Raw genomic sequence first — 20,835 nt, 5'->3', positions numbered from 1 at the left:
TAAGTAGCACTTAATTGGGAACTTTGAGACGTCTGTCACTCTTCGTGACAATTGAGAAAAAGTGCTTTGTACGTTTTGTGCTTTGCAGGTGAGATGTGACTGACAGCTGGGTAACTGCCTCTGTGTATAGGGAGGGCTTTCGTGGGTGGAAGAAGAGGCTGGTGTGAAGAGAGTGCTTTTTCATCCTGAATATCATTAAAGGATTGTGGGGGGCCCAAACTGTAACCTAAAATGCCATCAATTGTCCATTTAAAATATCCTATTTGGCAAAGTGGCTTTGCACTCATCTGAAGAATAAATCATGGGTGGAGTTTGGAAAAGAAATGTTGTATTTCGTCTCTGCTAAAAACAAAACAAGGTACCATCTCATGGCCTCTTGGTTCAAATCCGTTTTCTTGCTCCGCGGGGAGAGACTGCCCCTGGAGTATTTCAGCTTTTAATAAGCTTCCCAATCAGCTCTCGAGTGCAAAGCGCTCTCCCTCCCTCGCCCAGCCTGCGTCCTCCTGGCCCGCTCCTCTTATCCCTCCCATTCTCCATTTCTCTTCCGTTCCCTCCCTGTCAGGGCGTAATTGAGTCAAAGGCAGAATCAGGTTCCCCGCCTTCCAGTCCAAAAATCCCGCCAAGAGAGCCCCAGAGCAGAGGAAAATCCAAAGTGGAGAGAGGGAAAGAAAGAGACCAGTGAGTCATCCGTCCAGAAGGCGGGGAGAGCAGCAGCCGCCCAAGCAGAAGCTGCAGCGAGCCGGGTACCTGGACTCAGCAGTAGCAACCTCGCCCCTCGCAACAAAGGCAGACTGAGCGCCAGAGAGGACGTTTGCAACTCAAAGTAAGTGAGAGGAATGTACGATTTCTCGGAGGGCTCTTCGATCGAGTTTGCCTTCACCCTGTGCCACTTTTCTGGGTGCCAGCAGATGATGGTGGTAGGAGTGAGAGAGGCTGCCTGGTGTCTTTGCTGATAGGACTGCTTTCAAAACTGACTTGCTCCAGAGGCCAAGGGAGGCATATTTTTGGGGTTTCAGGTTAGGTTAGTTCGGGTGTGCTTAGGTAAGTGAAAGGAAAGAAGTTTTTGTGATGTTAAGCATGCATTTGGACCGTGTTCCAGCTACCAGCTGGAGAGCAAGACAGGGTGGCCTGGAGAGTGCATCTTTGCTTTTTGTAAAACCTGGAGCTTTAGTAGGTGTGTCTCTGGCTGGGTAGGTGGAGAGAAAGTAAGGCAGCCTGAACAAGCAGCTCTCTTTTTCCCAATCTCTCTCTGATTCTCTGATTGCCCCAGAGCCCGCCAGCCCATGACTCTTAGCTGGCATTTCTAGGTAAGCTGTGGGGGCTTGTTCCTCCCAGTGCTAGCTGACATGGAACGTCTCTCACAGAACTACTGGTACCCCTCTTCCCTCCTGACAACCCAGGAATGGTTCCAGAAGTGGTTAGGTCCAAAGTTTAGAAGACACACCTGGAGTCCCATCTCTCATTTGAATGCAAATTTAAAGAACTGCCCTGTACATAGACCCTTAAAGTTTTAATTTGACCCACATAAATTTAGGATATATTTGTTACTAATTTACTAGATATTTAGAATTTCTGAGTTGTTGTTCCTAAGAAGTTAAGAAAATTTTTTTGAGAGGAATATATTCAACTCCTTTCTTACTTAATAGTTGGAAAATGAAACCTCCTCTCTCCTCTCCATACACACACACCCCTTTTTCCATGACATAACATGACACAACACACACACACTTATAGGAACACACACATGCAGTTTATATACACTCTAGTGTTAACTCACGCTTGTGTCTGTTAAGAGCTGCTTTGGAAGTTTGGGACACATTCAGAAAATAGGAGGGGTAGGGGTCCTAAGAGGAGAAAATATTAAAGCTCTAGTCCTTGGGCATCTCTCATTTTAAGAGTTATCAGGCATTTTGCTTTAGCAGCTTGAGAAAGGGGTGATGTATGTGTGTGTGTGCGTGTGTGTGTGTGTGTGAGTGTGTGTGTGTGTGTGTGTGTGCTGGAGAGAGGGGTCTGGGAGGAGATTCAGGAGTTACCAAAAAGAGCTTTTGAACTAATAACATAATGAAACAATTTTATGATCCTAGGCAAATGTGGAATTGATGAAACAGCAGGGCCCATTTTAGCCCCTTAATTATCTGGGAATGCATTGATAAGTAGAAATATTGCAAGTTAATAACAATGAAACAAAAGAGAAGTCTCCTAACACAGAGAATAAAGCTGTATTTTCCATCTTCATTATGTTTCCTTTTAAGTAAATTATGCACTTGAAAGGCCAAGTCATTTAAAAAATATAGTCCAGTTAAATTCAGAGGAAATTAGAATGAATATTTTTTTCTTCCACTGGGACATGAGTTATTTCAGACTGGCAATATTTGTACTTTTTCATTTAAATTAGAAGATGAGATTTTAAAAAATTATATTATTTAAAAAAAAAAACTCTAATGCCATTCTTTTGTGCCTTAAGAAACTTGGGCCTTAAGTTCTCTAATTGCACTTTAAATAAATAGAAGGTGATCTTTTTTCTGCCACTGCTCACTTGCTCCCTTTAGGACATCTTTTTCTGCATTTAATGAAAAGCCACTATAAGGAACTCCCACCTGAAGCCACATATAACATCATTAGGTGCTGTGTTCCAGCTGTTTGCTTCTCGATGCAAATGCATTATGTTCTCAAAGCTAGAGCTTGAGATAAATAAAAGTACTATTAGATACATGACTTTTTAATTACCTGACTTTAAATGAGATATTATAGAGAATTAGAGTAATAAGGTATACCTAACTATATTTATACGCTAATGTATTATATATATAGTATATAATTCTCTGTTTTTTTAGACCTCTTTCCATGAGATCATGAGATTTGGAATAATAAACGTATTAATTTATTGATATTTTCCATGTGCCTTATTTGGGCTTCACATATAGCAACACATAACAAGAGCTACATTCTTTTTAATGAGCATTTTAATTTTTTTAAAAAAATTTCAGTCAAGTCAAGGGCCTGGTTTAAAATTTCATAAAAAACTAGTTGTTGAAAACAACAGAGAGAAATAAGATCCCCAGATAGTTGAATCACTTTTTTAAATAAAATCAATCTTAGATATCAAATATTTTAACTTTAAATATTTTATTTTTCCTTTGAAGATATTTTGCTTTCTCACTGACATGGCATTCTCACATGAATTCTGATCATATTCCTATTTGTGATGTGGCGTTTTTAATTACTATTCAAAAATTTCCCACAAAACTGAGTTTACCTGGCTCATTGAAAATGGTGTGATAAATTAACAACAGATTGAGGGCCTGAAGTCAGAATTCAGAATGCAAATTCCAGTTCTCTAAAAATTATGCTTTTTAATATGGCGGCCTAACGATATGGGGAGTTGTTCTTGACTTCTCTCCTGAAGGAGGTGTCCAGACTGAGATCACCCAACGTGATGAGTGCAAACGTCCTCCACACCTGAGTGCACCTCAGCCCAATTTGAGATGTGCTTTTCTCTGGAGCATGAGGCTGAGTGGGAGCCCTCCAATGGCATTTGTTCCATGGCTTTGCTAGTGACATTGAGTTGGGCTTCTCCATAAGGGTGAGGAGTGCTTTTTCCTCTGGCTTCTGTTCTAAATGAATAATCGAAGAGTTTTTGTCTCCTTCTGGCACAAGGTCATGTCACTGCTGTGGGAGGGGAGGCAAAATGATACTCAGATATGAACCTTCTTTTTATGAGCTAGGCTTGCTTTTTTCCATCCAGAGTCAATTGGCTTAAGTGGAATTTGGGCCATGACCTCATGGAAAGTTGTTTTTCCTTTTGATGTTTATGGACAATTCAAGTTTCCACCCACTGGGCTATTTTTCCATCGACTTCAAGCCAGTCTAGTGTGCGGCATAGTTTTCACGGTGTCATTACAATATTTCTAGATTGTAAAATATAGCAAGCCTCTTTTTCTTTCTATTTTGGCATTTAGTAAATAAGAAATTAAAACAGTAGCTTAAAAGGGTAGCTATGATGAAACATTATCAGAGGGTATTGTAAATATGGTAATATTGTGGACTTAATTATGTAGATCACATTCACCACAAATCCCTATTTCTTCAGGGTGGACAAGGAATACAATGACTCCTTCATGTTTGAGATATTTTTAGAAATGAAATTTAATTCATTTTTCTAGGGTTTATTTATTGAACCATTTTTTCATAGTAGATTTAGATAAAGTGATATCAAATAGAAAAAAATCATATCCAGTTTTCTAAAAATAGAATTCTTAGATTTTTTTTTAACGTCACACATGGTGTAACAAAAATCAAGTGCTGCATATTAATCTTGAAAAAAGTGAGTCATAGTAACTGATAATTGGGCTCTTAATTCTAAGAATTGCTCTTAGCAAAAGCTAAAATGTCATTTTAAAACACAAATAGCATTCTGTGTCTCTAACCCTTTGCTCCCTTTTCTTCCTGCTTTTACATTTACCTATTTCTCCCTCTTTTCTCTCATTTCTCCATTAGTTCGGTTGCCACTATTTCCCACTCAACAGGTCCCAGAACGTCTTGCCCAGTTCCCTCTTGCTATGATGGCATACATTTCTCTATGTACGGATGTACCAGGAATGCCTGCCCATGTGTTGGCATTCGTGGAAGCTTGGACCTTCCTAGCTGATGTTTTCAACACCAGTGCCCTCTCTACTGATTCAATGGCATTTTTCCCCCATTTTTTTTTTTTTGATTCAAGACCCTGGCTAAGGGTCAGGCAACATTTTCATCACTGCAATGTTGACCTCATTCTCTTCTCAGTTTCCCAACATCAATGTAGCAGTGCAGCTGGAGTTACTCATCTCCATCACATCCTCCCGGGGTCCTACTCCAACAATACAATTTTTCTTGCTCATGTGGCCAATTTAACAATATTTATTGTACGTATGTTGGATGCCTGATACTACATTGTGCTGGACAAGGTAGTGTGTTTAAGAAATAGAACATGGTGTCTGTCTCTATGGTTTCACAATATCTAATACTGTGTGTTTGGTAAGTGGTGTGAACTTGTGAAATTCTTTATTAGAAATGCATTTAAAGGAGATCTCAATTAAAATCCATTATACCCTCACCCATCTCTGGAAAAGATGCTTTAAAAGTCACAGGTTGCTAATCCCAACGTTTTATGATTGTCTCGTACTGTAACCTCCTTGATATATTATTGTCTTAATGTTTTCCTAGTCTCTTTGGGCACTCCTTTCTTCACCTTTTGTTTTGCTTTTTTTTTCTCGTCTTCCAAATGTGTACATTTATTTCCAAATATTTCAGTTCCCCGTCTTCCTCTCTCCTCTCCAAATGCTTTAGCATTGTCACAATTCTTCTTTGAGCTTTAACTCCTTCACAAGGGAAGTTCTCAAATCTGAAGAGAATTGAAGGAAGATTCTCTCTAATGAGCTCTAGACTCACATTTTTAATATTTTTTCAATGAATACTGGAGGAAATCATTCGGGCACAATTCTATTTGGAGGAGGAGATTGAAGTAAAGGACTTCTTGTTATTTTATTTTTATCCCTACCAGACTTTTATGGATAGTGACTGCCATACTATATGGTAGGTAGTGTGATGAGGGACACAGGACAAATAAATATGTCTTCGAGCAGCTAATGATCTACTCAATATATACGTAAGAACATTAAAACACTAATTACTACAACACAGGTTAGAGGAGGATATGTACAACTGTTGCCCTAAGCAGTTCCAATGACAAAGGGATCACATCTTTGTGAGAAAAAGGAAAGTGGAGCTCACAAAAGGCTAAATGGTACTTAACATCTATTTCAAAAGCATTATGTCTGTTTGTTCCTTTAATGCTGTTTATCCTGGAAGAGAAATTGAACTCCTAATTCCTTCATGTTTTCATTTCACATTTGCCACATAACGTAGTAGAAACAAATTATTAGAAGTGACATCTTAAGAATTCAGATTGAGTTTATTTAGAATCAATATAATTTTTAAGACATGGCACTCACTGTAGATATCCTTTTTAGGAAAATTTATACCAGAAGAGAAGAGTGTCCTTTAATGAAAACATATACATGAAGGGAAAGAAGGCAAATCCTTGCACTTCAACTGCGGAATTTGGGTAAAATCCTGAGTCAGAAACTGAAGGCACCAAAGGCTTTCCAAGACAAATGCCCCCTCTAGGTGGAGCTGTATTTCTTCCCTTCTCTTTTCTTCGAGGTCTCCCCATCACCCCTTATAGTGACTTCAGCTCCTCCTTTCTCACTATTTGACACCAGCCCCACCCCATCCAACCTGTGCACCCTATTAAGGCAGGGGCTGTCTTTCATTCTCTCAAGAACCCTAGCATATTTAGCATAGAACCATTGAAGATGTCAAATGAGTGAGAAAATAAATAGGCAACTCTAAATGCCTATTTAATTTGTTCCACCCACCTTGACCATCTGTGTTCTATGCCTAATCCCCTTGCCTTACCAAACAACCTGGTGCCAATTTCCTGTTTGAGCCCAAGCATTCCCATTCTCAACTTCGAACCTCCAGAAACTTCTCCCACTCTCTTTCCTTCACTCCCTTCATTCCAAATGTCATATAGGCTTGCCAGTTCTCTAGAGTGTCTTCCTAATCATAGTTCACCTTGATAATTTTAAACTTTTCATAGTTTCTGATTCAAGACTACCTCCAGAATGGAGAAAACCTTACTTACCTCTTCTTTAACAAACCATATTATTCAAAGTGACAAAGTTAGTCATTTGGAGCATTATTTTCATTATAACTTCTATGTAGCTATAAGGCCTTTTTTTCAGAATGTTGCACATTTATTTTTTCATCATATTTTTGTAACTCTACTCAGGTAGATTGAGTGGGATTTTAAAAAAATTGATACAGAAATGCAGGCTTAGAGAAGTTAAGGGGGCCATATTCAATGACATACAGATAAGAAAACAAAAGTCTTAAAATTCCTAGTTTGAGTTTATTCCTCTGTAATATAATGCCGTCTCTTTCTTAGGTTAATAAATAGATTTTATCTCCCATTTGTCTCTCATGTCAAACCCCAAATCCAATGTATGTACAGTTAGAGGTCAAATAACCTACAGCAGCAGTTCCCTCTCTTCAGTGTTTATCAGATTAACTAGCGTCATGTGTAGGTTCCAGCTGCCTGGAGCCCATCTTCAGTGGTTCTGATTTAAGAGGTGGAATCAAGGAGCCTGGACATATGACAGGGCATGTGGATACAGATGATACATTAGAAACAGTAGCCCTAATGGCTCAATATTTGAGCTCCAAGGTCCAAAATATTGAGGTATAAACCACTACACTTCTTAGTAGCTCTGCGACCATGAGCAAATATTGTGGTCTTCCTTACTTCAGTGTTTTCATCTCTAACATGGGAGCACATACTCACCTTCCAGGATTGACGTCTGAGTAGTAATTGCGAAAATCAGTGTGAAGTACTGAACATAGAGTCTGATTGCTGGGAGTGTTTGAGCAGGATGGTGAAAATGACGATCATGGTGAAGCAGCACCAGATGCAAGTCTTCACTTCTTCCCCCTCCTGAATTGCTTTTCTTTCTCATGCCCACTTGGCATCTGCAACAAACATACAAGCAAAATCCTAGGTGGAATTCCATGCTTCTTGAAAGGCCTCGCCCCTCCACATGCTCATACCATTTTCTTCCTTTTCTCTAAATGCAGATTGAAAATCCTTTCTTCTGGAAGGAAACATATGGAGCATGTGATCGTGCTCAAGGCCTGGGGGTTGGGCAGGCAAAGTCTCCAATACAGACTCTTTGACCTCATCCCTTCCCATAAGGTCTAGGAGAGCATTTTGCGTACAGGAGACTCCAAATCCAAGAGATAGGCATCTTATTGCTGACCTTAGTGATGCTCATAATCACATTCTCTCTGACCCCTGCTGATAGAGGCTTCAGTACAGGGAAGGAGTTAAGGTTTGGAGTCAGGAACCAGCAACTCACCACAGTCCGCCTGTTGTTTGGTATGGGCTGCTGAATGTGTCACTGAATCTCCTGGAATCTTAGGTTTTTTAGCTCTAAGTGGGAAATGATGATGATGTTACTTGTTTTGCCAACCTCATAGGTTGGTGGTAAAGGTCAGTGGTCACGACGCAACATCTGTAAGCTCTAAACTGTTATACTGAACATGAACTGAACTTAACAAAGTCAGTGGGGCAAGTTCTTCCTTTCTGGTTCCCCAATCCTGCTATTGTCATTGTCATTTTCTCAGGACACCCAGAGATTGCCTAAGTTGCTTGAAGGTAAGTTTGACTGACAAAGTGAGGAGGAGGTAAGATGTGTGACAGGAATGAAGAAAAAGAAATGAGTCATACTAAAAAAAAAAAAGTGAGAAGACATCTTAAATGAGGCTAAACTGAAACAGGCATGCTTTCTTTTACCTCAGATTATGTTATAGTTCCTTCTAAAATGTCTTAAAAGCTACATGTCACTTTTTTTTAATTGGTTATTCTCACTAAATACAAGCCTTAGTAATTGGCTAGCAGCAGTTCATTTACATGATAGTTGGATAACTGTGCTTCTCAAACTTTCGTGTGCATACCAGTCACCCAGGGTTCTTGCCAAAATTCAGTAGATCTCCAGTGAAATCTCAGAGTATGCTTTTCTGCCAAGCTCCCAGGTGACTGCAGTACTACTAGTTTGGCAATCTCTCTTTGAGTAGCAAGCCGCAACAGTTTAATTCAACAAACTTGAGGGAACAGGAGACAAATCAGAACGCTCCAGTCATGATGTCCATAGCTTAATAAAAATGATGAGGATCATTGTCAGTATGTTATATGCAAAACTTCTAAAACTTACATCTTTGTGACCAAATAATATTTACAATGTATGATTATTTATGAAAGAAAATTGTGGACACCACCTGATTTGCTATTGACTTCACTGAAGTTCCCTTAAGTGTAAAAAGCCCCTGGCCAGATGTTGCGCTTGGGCCTCCTTACCAGTGCTTCCGCCGGGGTCTTTCTTGGAGAGGGTGTAAGTGATCCAAATGTTGCCTTCTTCATTTGCTTTAAAAGCTAATGAAAAGTGTTTAGAAAATTTCATTCTTAATATGAAAAAGATATATGTGATATGTTTACTTAGGGTTAGAGTCTTCCCTTCTTTCACATTTTAACATCTATAACTGCATTAGACTCTTTCCTTCCATACCATAATGGAACTAGACCAGAAATCATCCATCTTTGTGACTTCCTTGAAGACACTGGGCTGCCCAGAGAAAGAGCCAGGGCTTTTTGCTTCAGAGTCCAGATTTAATTAATAAGGAACATATTGTGTTAACAGTCTTAGGTAACAAAGAAAATCTTCACTCATGCTAAAACAAATAGAAGCTCTCTTAGTCTGTTTTGTGTTGCTATAAAGGAATACCTGAGGCTGGGTTATGTATAAAGAAAAAAGGTTTATTTGGCTTATGATTCTGCTGGCTGAAAGTTTCCAGATTGGGCATCTAGTGAAGGCCTCAGATGGCATCCGCTCATGGTGGAAGGTGAAAGGGGGCAGGCATCACACAGAAAGAGAGGAAGCAAGAAAGACAGGAAGGTACCAGACTCTTTTTAACAATCAGCTCCCAGGGGAACTAAGAGTGGGAACTCACTTACCCACCCTCCCAAACCCCACCAGGGAGGGCATTAATCTACTCATGAGGGAATCTACTCCCATGACCCAAACTCTTCCCATCTGGCACCACCTCCAACATTGGGAAATCAAATTTCAACATGAGGTTTGGTGGGGACAAACAGCCAAACTATAGCAGAAGCCATATAAAACTTTAGAACAGTGTTTTCATAATGGCTTTCTTACTTGATGTGAATATGGCTTTTTTCAAGACCTAGCCGTGGGATCATTGTGCCCAGTAGCAGAATTATCTCTGAGGTTTTAACATATGGTGGCCTTCATTTGTGAGCTTATGAACATCAGATTGTTGGCTTAAAAAACATACTTTGCGTCTTGAAAGAACTGGATTTCAAGGGTCAAGTCAGCTCCTCAAAAAATATTTATTACAAAAAAAATTGCCCTCTCTGTGCAATGCATTTCTTTAGATATGTTTCAGGGAATTCAAATGAGCAAGCCAGAAGCTGCTAGAGGAGAGAAAACAGGTAGTTTATTAGATTATTTTTAACAGGTGTCTGTGCTTAAATCTTGAAACAATAAAATAAAGCCTTTCTTCCTATTATCTTTTCTTATTTACAGTATACATTTCATTATTGAATAATGTTTCTGGGAATATGCAGAATCTCAAATATAGCTCAATGCAGGTCAAATGTGTGAAAAGTTTGATTAATTTTAACCATGTGAAAAATAATGAAATATTGTTTTTTTCCATTATGATATTTCTTATTAGGAAAACACAAATGTACCTGAAGAAACATATTATTTTTCCCGTTCTAGAAAAATACATGTTTGAGGTACAAGATATTCAAATTTTATAAAAAAGAAAACTTACTTACAATTCTTAAAATAGGCACCACTGTTAGCACCCTGATATACCTTTACAGTTTTTCTGATGTAACTTTTAAAAATAGTTAGATGCATAATTGGGTGTCCTGCTTTTTAACAGTGTTAGTGATGCATGCAATATGTTTTAACAGCTATGCACATGTTAACATGTGCACTTGATTCTACCAAATGAGCCAATTAAGATGGAAATTCAATTTATTTAGCTTGGTATGGGTAAATTAGAATCATAAAAAATGCTAAGTAAATTAATGTTATGAATGCTTATAAAAGAGCCAGCACTGGAAAAATGCAAGCAAACAAACATCTCATAAAGCAAACAAACAAATAAAAATCTTTGTCCCTGCAGATGTGCTGTTTAGATGGGAACAAATAATCCTGGAGAACTCGGTGTGTGCCAATTAAAGGTCAAGCTGAGTACACAAGGTCTTTCTTTCTTACCCTAAAGGACCCTTCCATATATCCAAGGGTAAAAGTCTCCCCAGGGAAGACACAGCTGCCTGGTCCCACCCAGGTTGGATCTAACCACTTAGCTCCTCTCAAGAGCCTGAGAAACTTTGGAGTTGCTGTGGGGCCCAAGGGAGTGGGCCTGATGCACTGCAGGTGGGTAAACTGCAAGATCAGCAAACCTCTTTGATGCGTGTCGCTCCAGGGCTTGGCATCCTTCAGGGAGTTATTTGCTCTGTTATTATTTGGAATGACTAGTGAACAATTGGCTCGAGTTTAAAGTGAGTGAGATCAAATTTGGGTTTGACCATCACATTCCCTATCGCAGAGGAGGAGTGAAAGTCAAATGCGTTTAGTATCTGTGCCAGTATTGGGATTTCCACCAACTTTGGCCTGAAGTGATTTTTAGCCTTTTTAAATTGCGGCTTTAGTCTGATGGTTAGGGAATTACAGTTTGCCTTCTGATATGTGATATCTGGGGATTTGAAGATGTACTTCAAGGCTGTAATAAATGAATTTGGTTTGGAGAAGCAGATTAGAAGCAATTCAGTGGGAACAAGTGGGTAGATGTGGATTTCTACCAATTTCTCTCTAAACAGACAGATCCACATTTCCTAAAAGCAGGCTGACTCTGTGGGTTTCTAACGTCTCATCCAGTGACGTTCTTTCACAAGATGTTAAATGGAAGCCCTTTATGTCAAAGGCAGAAAGACCAATAAGACAAAAGAGACAGCATTGGACTTGAACTGAGGCTTTAGAGAAAACACCCAAGAATCCCATAGATAGAAGCCCCATTCCTGGACAGAGGAACTTCAGACCTCACAGAAAATTCTATTAGATAGGATTGAGGCTTCTGCCACTAAAGAGGAAGTATTGAGCATGCCATAGGGTCCTTATGGCCCATCTAGCTGTCATGGTGTATCCTAAGGAGATTCCTCTAGGGTGGATTTGCCTTCTTTGTTTTCCACATCTCCTCGGCTCCAGGCGCCTCTTGCCATAAAAGTCCCATGAAATCACACCAGCTCCGTGGAGCAAACCTGGTCCTCTTCTTGATTTTCTCAGAGGGAGTGTTTCAAGACAAAGCATTATCTGCTGTTCTAGTGAAGAGTTCCTTCCCAAAACAGGGCCTGAGGAATCTTGGGTGCAGAGCCCAGAGTTGGACAATCTGGTGCCTGAAGCCAACTCTTCCATAAACCTTTCTACCGTCTAATGCATTGTTTTCATTCATGTCCTCCCCACCTTTAGTGGTGGATCATAAAAGCAGGAGACTGAAATGTGCTTTTTGTGGGCTGGAGCACATCAGGGTTCCTTCAGCCAGGGCTTTGCTGCTCATGTGCCTTCTAGATTTGGGGGCTGGTTTTCTGCCTTGATTGCTATTTGCTATAATATGTGATGTTCAACATTCTGTTTCAGTTCAGAAAAAAGTTTAGGTTGGGTATTTCTCTTCTTCTTTTCCTTCTCCTTCTCCCCCTCCTCCTCCTCCTCCTCCTCCTCCTCCTCCTCCTCCTACTTTTTCTCTTTCTCCTTCTCCTTCTTCTTCTTCTTCTTCTTCTTCATCTTTTTTGAAACAGGGTCTTGCTGTGTTGCCCAGGCTGGAGTGCAGTGGTGCGATCTCAGCTCACTGCAACCTCCACCTCCTGAGTTCAACAATTCTCTTGCCTCAGTCTCCCAAGCAGCTGGGATTACAGGTGCATGTTACCACACCTAGCTAATTTTTGTATTTTTAGTAGAGACAGGGTTTTACCATGTTGGCCAGGCTGGTCTCGAACTCCTGAGCTCAGGTGATCCACCCACCTCAGCCTCCCAAAATGCTGGGATTACAGGTGTGAGCCACCGCACCTGATCAACTGGCATTATTTTCATTTGGAGGTTCCCATAAGAAACTACTTCAATTGCTAATCTTGCATCACTGTCTTTTATATTTAAAGGAAGCCATTGTATTAATTTTGAGTTTCACTGGCTATGTTTCTTGTTGCTGAACCTCATTGTTTGTTCCTATGGTTGTGTCTAGGTCTTTCATTTAACCACTTCCTGAATATGCATTGAGTATGGATATTCCTGAAAATGATTGAGTACCCACTATATGCCAGTTGCATTTAGTACTCAATCCATGCTTATTGTTGCATAGAATTGGAGTAACTTTTTACTACTTTCTATTCCTCTTTTGTCCCATGTCTGGACCTCCAGAAACTCTGGCAAGAATTAATATTAACTGGCTGCCATAGTGCAAAATTGTGACATGAGTAATCATTTTCTTTGGCATCTCCAGCTTTTTTCTTCTGCTCTGTCCTTTGTACTTAGATGATGGTTCCATCATCAGTGCTCAGGTACCTGGAGCCAAGCTCCTGCTGTTGTCTGAAGGCATACCTTGTCCTCTACCTTCACCCTGGACAGTGGCGTCCCTAACTTCCCTTGCTGAGGACCCATGGCAATAAGTCAAAGTCAAGACCTGCCAGCACCTCTAAGACATTTTTCCTAGGAACTGCCAAGACCAAGGAGACTTGCTCCCTTATCACCAACTAGTTCTAGGAGCTGAAGGCCTTGCTTTCTGTTCTTATTATTTCTCATCATTTAAACTTTCTGAGCACAATTCACCAGCATTAATAATACTGTCATAATAGCTAATACTTATTGGAGTGCTTTCTATACAGTGGACAGTTCAATACTAGAACTTTACATTCAGTGCTAGGTTAAATGCTCCCAACAGCCCTATGGGGTGAAGACTATTTTTCTTCCTAAATGGGGGAACTGTGTCACAGAAGTAACTTGTCCAAGATCAAAAACTAGTAAAAAATAGAACTGAGGGTGTAGTCCAGATATTTCTAACCATAAAATTCTTAAACGTCATACTTTTCTACATCCATTCCCCTGTTCAATGTCAAGGGTTCAGTGAGTATTTGAAGATATTTTGGTTCACGATTCCTTTCTTCCCTCTAGCCAGTATCCAGGAATATTTCTTCACACTATGTTACTTATTTCTACCTCCTTATGATCAAGAGGTTACCATGTCTTGGATAAGGAATGCTGCTGTTAGATTACCCTCCTTGATTGCATATGATTGCCCATTGTTTTCTCAAACACCAGTTGGCCTGGCGTGGTGTTTCAACATGCCTGCGCTGAGGAAAGGGACCGCTGGGAGTACAAGCAGGAGGGTGTCTAGGAGCTGCTCAGTCTGTTTCTCCAGCCTGCCATCACCTGACTAAATTGTTTGTTGAATTGCTGTGTTCTATCCCTGGGGGAGGCCACAATGCCGGGTTTGTTTGTGTTGAGAGTCTCTGGCTTTGATTAGCAGCTAGCTCCAGTGCAGCTGAACATACAATAGGGACCAAAGGATGGGAAAAAAAATCCTGCTACAGTTTCCCATTGGAAAGCATTCACTGTCAAGCTTGGACATCCAACAGTGGGACACAGATGAACAGAGGCTGGGAAAGGTTAGGTGATGGATTCTCCATGCCCTGCAGCCTGTTGTGTGTGATAGGTCGTTCCTTTACATGAGCCTTGAGCCTCTATTTCTCTAAAATGTCTTTTATGATTCAGGTTTGAGACTGGTATTGATGTAGTTTGACAAGGGGCAAAGCCTAAAAAGTTGCAAAGCATGAAGGAACTTCAGGATTACAAGAGCTAGGGTAAAAGCAGTGATCTATCTTAAAGGGCTAGTCACACAGTAAAAATTTTTAAAAGGGTGTTTCATCTGGCAGCATGGAAGAAGTTAAAATAACTATAGCTATAATTCTACAGCTGAAACAGGGAAGTAAGACATTTTTATTTTATAATATGGTTAGTGATTTCCTTACCAAACTGATAATATAATTTTTATTTCTTCTCACTGAATTAAATGTTAAATCTACTGCAAGTACCCACACCCATCATCCAGTAGCTGAATAACAAGGTGTCCACCTGAAGTCAAGAGCCTCTCATATATCCTTAGAGGGCTGCTTCAGTTGTCAAGGATTTTTAATTAATAGAATATGAGACACTGGGCATGTTCCAACAGGACGCTGTCCATGATCCTGGCCTGTAGGCATCTTAGTTTCATCCTCATAAAAGGGACAAAGCAGACTTAGAGCTAGAAAATCGAATATCAAATGAAATGATTAAAGAGTGGTTTGGTGTTTTTTTTCAGAGAAGGAAGACATTCTGGTCTGGAGTGGAAAAGCATGGCTGCATGTAAAGGATAGGATTTTCTTTTCTTTTTCTTTTAGAGATGGGGTCTTGCTATATTGCCCAGGCTGGTCTTGAACTCCTGGCTTCAAGCGATCCTCCCCCTGTTGCATGCCAATGTTCTGGGAAAGGGTAGGATTTTCAAAGACACGGTTGCATTGTGTATGGCAGAAAGACATGGGGAAAGCATCCCAGGCAACGCATGAAGAAAGAGGAAAGCCAAAGAGATGATCCAAGGCAAGACCTCAGAGACAGAAAACAGAGGGGCCTGATTTGTGCAGAGAGTGAGTGGCCAAGAGTGGAAGCAAGGGTTAGAAAAAAAAATGTTAGGAATGACAGCAAGACGCTTCAAGTGAAAGCTAAGCTGCCTGAATTACATCGAGTTAGATAGTAAGGAATCACTGAAGGTTCTCCACAACAGAGAAGAAAAGAATGGGTAAAAGTAAGGCATAAAAAGATTATTTTTAAAGAAGTAACAGATCAGAGGTGGAGAGAATCAGTTAGGTTTTTAAAAGTAATGCTTTGTGTACCACCCCTTACCCTACCCCTTGATCCTTTTACATTCTGGAAATCCTGTGCGTACTTCAATGGTTTGCTTAAATACCGTCACCTCCGTGAAAATTTTACCTTTATTCCCCTAGTTAAAATGATTACTTACCCCTTTCTCTGTTTCACAGCTTTCTATGGTTTCCTTTTATAATCATTCATTCATTCATGTGTTCATTTAAAAATATGCAATGAACACAATGAGCTGGGCTCTTTGTTAAGTATCAGGAATACAGAGATGAATATGACACAGTCCCTGTTTTTGAATAGGACAGTCTAACTGGGGGGAGCAGGCAGGCACATGACCAGCTAATCAGTGCAATTTCAGTGCAATGAACTAGATATGATACACTTGTGAAAGCCATTGGCGAGACATTTTAGTCAGCTGAGGGTGGATTCAGGGGAGGCTTCCAGGAGGTAGTGTCTCCTGACTTGTGTTTAAAGATTGAAAAATATAAGGAAGAAAGTGTGAGTTCTGGTAGAGGCTATGGTGTGAATGATTACTCATTCTTATATAACAGTTACTTTAAGTGACTATCTCTCCCCACTTCACTATACATCTCTTAGCCAATACTTTATACAATAACAAATGAATGAATAAGTAAATGAATTGCTGATGCCTTGGTGTAAGTAGGTAGTGAAGACGGATTCTTTCTGGACACACCATGAGGTAAAATAAAGGCTATCTGTAGTCTAGACGTTATAATGGGAGGCGAGTACACGAAGCATGAGTAAAAAATGAGATGTTGAAATTGATCTATTTGGGAGAATTCTAGTGCTATTGATAGAAGGGGGAAATCTAGGGGAAGAACTGATTTGGGGCAAGAGAGTGTTGCAAGCCTGAAGGAATTGTGGAAAGACAGGATTATCCTAAGAACTGAGCATGAACTAGGTGCAGGCTTCTGAGGTCTCTCTGAACTGTGGACACCCTCGATGCCTGGGAGGCCTTTTAATGAGAAGTAGCCTCAGGCTTGTAGCACTTGGTAATTGGTGACTGGGCTCCCATCTAAGCTGTAAATTTCTAGTCTCATTACTGTACCTTCTTCCTCCTAAGCATTCACAACATACTTTCACCAGAAAATGTGGTAAGACCATATTAACAATTTTTATTTTCTGAGAAACGTTTTTTATTACTTTGCTTCTTACTTTAAATGTTCCTTGGATGCATCAGCTCTCAAGAAAACTCTATAATCAAGTCTAGACATTTCACTGCACATGGAATGGTTTGAGGCCATGTCTTCCAAAAGAGGCCAATTGGCCGAGGAGAGGCTTCTGTAATTTCAGTAACTGCATTTTAGATTTGTACTGATTCACCCATGCAGAGATGCCAGCTCTTTTCTTGAAACTGCTTATTTTCCTGTGCTCAAATGAATGACCTTCTGCCAATCATGTATGGAGTCATTATTTCTGCAGCCAGTGGAAAAGGTAGTTACTCATGAAACTCAACCCCAGGGTGACAGTGAAAGCCAGATTGTTATTGCTTGGTAAATATTGATTAAAATATGTGGAGAAAAACAAAATGCTGGGCTTCTATCGGGGGCAGAAACAGTCTCTTACGCTCCTTGCTGAAAGGGCGCCTGCCCTGGGTGGGTGTTTTGTGTTGGGGATGTTGCTTCTTGCTGTCCATAGTCAGCACCTCCTCCTCCTCCTCCACGTGCCCTGCTGGGATGTGAAGACACTCCCTTCCTTTTCTATATTTTCTTTATCCCACTCCAGGGATCCTTCTTCCTAGGGAGGGCAGAATCAGTGGTAAATGGATCTTTTTCAGTTTTCTTCCTTTAAAATTATTTTTTCAGCTTTGCTAAAAGAAAAGAATGCTCAGGAAGTAAATATTGTCTGGTTTCCAATCCCCAATTTAATTATCAGTCAGAAGAGACAGGAAATGTCCTGGAGACAGAGATCAGACAAGATCTTTTCTAAGAAAGCCATTTAACACAGGGCATATTATATTTAATGTTGTTCCAGATTCAGATTCAGTCAGCAATTCCTGGTCCAGATAATTTGGGGCCTGGGAGGGTAAAATCTTGCAATTTCACTGAAGCTTTGCCTTATCTGTTTCCTTTGACCAATCAGGAAGCTACTGTAGGATGAGCCTATTACAGTACAATTAAAACTCTTTTATCTGCAGATAACCCAATTGATATTTCATACTCTGTTTCATACTCTGAAACAATTCATACTCTGTTTTGGCTTTCCATTAACACCTAACATCCATGTAATATTTTACTATTCACAAATTGCCTTCCTATATCTCATCTCATTTTATCCTCTAAACAATTCTGTGAGATCCATTTTAGTATTATTACCCTCTCCATAGATGAGAAGGAGGAGCTTCCTGGAATGGAGACTTCTCCAAGATTTCTTCAAAAAGGGAGCGTGACAGTTGCCTCACTGACCTTACAGGATCTTTGGAGGGAATTATCATAGCCTGTGAAAGTGTTTTGCAAAAAAAATTTTTTTAAAGTTGGCGTTTTGTTATTTTCTGTGTGTAGATTATTTGGCTTAAAACATCAGCTTCGTAGAACATTGTCTCTTAAAGAACAGTTTACCTGTTCTTTAGAATCTCATGGGCTGTGGTCTCAAAGTGCCCCATACTTTATCTATGAATCAGAATTTTTAGATGAGAGCTTAGGAAGGTTAATTTTTATTTCTTTTTTTTTTTTTTTTTTTTTTTTAGAGACAGGGTCTCACTGTGCTGCCCAGGCTGGAGTGCAGTTGCTATTCACAGGCATAATCATTGCGCACTACAGCTTGAGCCCAGGAATTCACTCCTGGGCTCAGGCGATCCTTCTTTCTCCACGTTCCGAGTAGCTGAGACTATAGGCATGCACCACAGTGCCCAGCTTAAGAATGTTAATTTTTAGCAAGGCCACAGGACTACTTTCAGACACACTAAAGTTTGAGAACCATTTTGTGTGTGTGTAATATATTTGGCATATATCTATTGAAAATATGACCTACAATGGCACTAGCAGTCTTCCAGAATTTGTTGGAATATAATAGATTCTATGTTCTAGACCAGCCTCTACAACTGGCTAATTTTGTACTAAATCACCTGAATTTTTCAGGCTTCTATTTCTTCATTTGTAAAACGAGGGACCTACGCTAAAAGATCTCTAAGATCCTGCTAATTTCCTTGATTCAGTGTCTATGCTTTTCCTAGATTACGATCTGTGGATTCTCTTCTCTCTCCCCATGGAATACTCTTCCGATTGTGTTTAAGTTGGTGGCTCTGCAGCATCAGCTTCACCTAAGAACTCATTAGACATGCAAATTCTCAGCTAGTACCCCAGACTCTGAGGGTAGGGCCAGCAATCTGGCCCTTTAATAAGCCCTCATGGTGATTCTAATACATGATCAAGTTTGAGACCATTGAGATAATCCTGATTTGTAAATTCAAGCATATAACTACACAATTATAACATTTTGTTTTCTTAAACTTAGGCTATGGCTATGATTAAATATCTACTGCTGTCTGTCTCACAGGGAAAGACGTTAAGGAAGCAAAATCCCTCTTTGTTTTTCATATGTGACTTCTGAGGGTAAAAACTCAACTTTCCATGTTTTGAAAGTAGCTTCTCTCATACATTAAGGTATTCAGACATCATTTGAAAGTCTGGCAAAGAAATGAAGTTTTAAATTACTGACAGTCTTCACTTTACCATAGTAAAATTAATTCACACCAGTCCCCCAACAACATAATTTATTAATATATTAACTAAAAGTATATAAAATACTTAAACTGCATAAATACAAATTTCACTGCTAGCTGCTCAATCTACAAATCATGACATACATAACAAATTTGCTTTATAGTTGGTTACACATCACATCCCTTCATTCATAGTCTGTCTGTAATTGGTCACTGTGAATCTGTTATTCTCTTTAGGCAAAGGCAGCAAACCATGTACTTTTGTTTTCTCCTTGTCTCACAATGATAAATTCACAAGACATTTTTCAAAAATTGGTAATTCAAAGAAGAAATTGGCCAACAAAGATGAAAGTGCAGGCAAGAAATGAGAAATAATTTAACACTGGAAGTGAAACTCAAATCAAACATAAGTGGAGTTACAGAAGTAACTGAAGGTGGGAACATTGACGCTGCTGCCACTTGAGTGCCACTTGAGAGACTCTCCATGTGTGGCCAAAGGCACTTAGTAAAGGCAAATTAATAGCTATAAATAAGGAAATCAGATATGACTAAGGATGAAGGTGTCCTGAGGGAATTGATGCTGTCAGTAACTCACTTTAATGGATTCTTGGATTTATTTTATGACACTGAAAGAGTGAAGAATAAGTGAAGATTTGGAAGCTAATCCAAATCTAGAAAGGTGTATGATGATTTGCCAAGGCACGGAAAAATGCTTATTCTTTATTGTAATGTGTACTATGAAAAAAGAAAAGCAAGCTGTTCTAATGACTCTTGATAAATACTTTGCAAAACCAAACACTTTACATCTCAATATTTCTAATGTTTTATGTGGCAGTATACTAAATATATATCAATTTTACTATATTTTAATTTTTCTATACATTTATGAATAACAGACTTTTTAATGATAGGTCATAGGAAAAAACATAATTTTCCTATTGATAATTAAGGTTGATCTTAAAACAAGGTGAGTTTTATGGTCCTAAACTACTATGCATAGCAAGAACTGCCTGTGTATCTCAAGTTTCAAATATAAACACTTTGAAAGCAAGTGTATTACTCCAGAACTCATATGTCACTCCTAAAAAATAACTATATGAACTGATATGTTTTTTATTTTTAAAATGGGCTATAGATGTCACCAGTTGAAAACATCCATCCATTGCTTCCCTCAATCAAATATTTATTGAATGCCCACATGTTATTCTTCTAAGCCCTGATAGCACGGGAGTAAACACCTATTAGTTACCTGCTTTCATTGAGCTTTCATTCTCAATTAAGGAAAATCAAATAAGTAGGCAAAATTTCAGCAAGTAGTAAGGAAGAAAATAAAAGAGGATAATGAGTTAGAAAATGAGTCTATGTACAAGGGAAGGAGGGGTGGTTTAGGAAGGAGAGTGCCAGGGAAGGCCTCTAAGCTTCAACTAAACATGTTTCTGTTCCTGGGCTGAGATAAAATAACTGTTTCAGTGGTTAAGTCCAAAGTTCTTACTTTGTAACTTATAGTACAATGTATTTTTGAAAATTAAATATCAATATTAAACATATTTTTTTACTTATCCTTGT

The 20,835-nt window shown here is 39.4% G+C and overlaps 1 protein-coding gene across 2 annotated transcripts in view; it reads left to right on the top strand.

Annotated features, from left to right (window-relative positions):
• The first annotated feature begins 395 nt into the window (after positions 1-395).
• The window catches only part of PTN (pleiotrophin), a 115,063-nt gene continuing 94,623 nt past the window's right edge, over positions 396-20,835 (top strand). For both annotated transcript variants that reach the window (XM_012512346.2, XM_003261385.4), the window contains exon 1: positions 396-823. The gene's annotated coding sequence lies outside the window, so the exon portion shown is untranslated. The remainder of the gene's footprint in view (positions 824-20,835) is intronic.

Source organism: Nomascus leucogenys, chromosome 13 (assembly GCF_006542625.1).
Source record: "Nomascus leucogenys isolate Asia chromosome 13, Asia_NLE_v1, whole genome shotgun sequence".
Taxonomy (NCBI): Eukaryota; Metazoa; Chordata; class Mammalia; order Primates; family Hylobatidae; genus Nomascus; species Nomascus leucogenys.
Note: the sequence above shows the minus strand (reverse complement) of the source record. Positions and strands in the feature narration are given on the sequence as shown.